Here is a 2,066-nt window from a genome sequence, read left to right as displayed (position 1 = left end):
TAGGAAGACCAATAGAAAAAGTGCAAACACATGGAAACTGAACAACACCCTCCTCAAAAACGACTGGATAATAGAAGAAATAAAAAATGAACTTAAAAATTTCTTGAATCAAATGAGAATAAAAACACAACATACCAAAGTCTTTGGGATACAGCAAAAGCAGTGATCAGAGGTCAATTTATAGGAATAAATGCACACATCAAAAAAGAAGAGCCAAAATCAACACTTTAAACCAACTTGTCCAACAGTTAGAAAAAGAACAGCAAGAAATGCCAGCATTCACCAGAAGAAAAGAAATAATAAAGACTTGAGCAAAAATCAATGAAATGGGAAATAGAAAAAGAATAGAAAAATCAACAATACAAGAAGTTGGTTTTTCGAAAAAAGATTAATAAAATTGGCAAACCACTGCCAAATTTAACAAAGGATAAGAAGGAAAGAATACAAAAAAACCTGAATAAAAAACAAAATGGGCAACATCACAACAGAACCAACTGAAATAAAAAGGATAATATCAGGATACCATGAAGAATCATACTCCAACAAATTTGAAAATCTGTAAGAAATGGATAGATTTCTAGAAACACACTACTTACCTAAACTAACACAGACTGAGGTGAAAAAGATGAACAGATCTATAACAAAAGAGGAAATTGAACAGGTCATAAAAAATTATCAAATAAAAAAAAATCCTGGCTCAGATGGTTTCATTGGAGATTCTACCAAACATTTAGAGAAGAACTGACACCAATCCTACTCAAACTATTCCAGAACATAGAACAGGATAGAATCCTCCCAGATTCATTTTATAAAGCAAGCATAATCTTGATACTAAAACTAGGCAGAGTTATCACTAAAAAAGGAAAACTACAGACCAATATCCAACATGAATATAGATGCAAAATCCTAGCCAATGGACTCCAACAACATACCAAAAAAAAAAATCATGAAAATAGGCAAGTTAATCACTAAAAAGGAAAACTACAGACCAATATCCAACATGAATATAGATGCAAAATCCTAGCCAATGGACTCCAACAACATACCAAAAAAAAAAATCATTAGGACCAAGTGGGGTTCATATCAGGTATGCAAGGATGGATCAACATTAGAAAAACAATCAATGTCATCCACCACATAAATAAAACAAAAGAAAATAACTACATGATCATATCAATTAATGTATAAAAGTCATTCAAGGAAATACAACATCCTTTCTTGATCAAAACTCTCAGCAAAATAGGAATGGAAGGGACATTCCTTAACAAACTATGCAAAACCAACAGCCAACATTATTTTCAATGGAAACCATACCCTTTGCAAACAAGAACCAGACAAGGATGCCCTCTATCACCATTTCTATTCGACATTGTATTGGAAGTTCCAGCCATGGCAATAAGGCAAGAAAGGGAAATCAAAGGCATCCCAAATTGATAAGGAAGAAGTCAAACTCTCCCTATTTGCTGATAATATGATCCTATACCAAGAAAACCCAAGAGACTCAGTCAAAAATCTACTGGAACTAATTGAGAGATTTAGCATAGTGGCAGAATACAAGATCAACATCCAAAAACCAATTGGATTCCTTTACACCAGCAAAGAGATTGCTGAAAAAGAAATAAGGAAATCAATACCATTTACAACAGCTCCAAAAAAAAAAAAAAAAATACTTGAGAATAAATCTTACCAGGGTCACAATAGACCTGTACAAAGAAAACTATAAAAGACTACTTTGAGAAACAATAAGAGATCTACATAAATGAAGAATATACCATGCTCATGGATAGTAAGATTGAACACTGTGAAAATGTCAGTTCTACCCGAAGTAATCTATACCTTCAATGTAATCCCAATTCAGATCTCATCAACATTCATTAAGGCTATGAAAAAAACAATCACTAACTTTGTATGGAAAGGAAAGAGACCTCAGATAAGCAAAGCATTATTGAAGAAGAACAAAGTAGGACGTCTCACACTCTAAGACCTTAAAACCTACTATACAGCCGCAGTAGTCAAAACTGTCTGGTATTGGTACAATAGACACATAGTCCAATGGAATAGAATTG

This window comes from Orycteropus afer, unplaced genomic scaffold, assembly GCF_000298275.1.
Source record: "Orycteropus afer afer isolate SDZICR_OR568_19922 unplaced genomic scaffold, OryAfe1.0 scaffold00715, whole genome shotgun sequence".
Taxonomy (NCBI): Eukaryota; Metazoa; Chordata; class Mammalia; order Tubulidentata; family Orycteropodidae; genus Orycteropus; species Orycteropus afer.
This window is presented reverse-complemented; position numbering follows the sequence as displayed.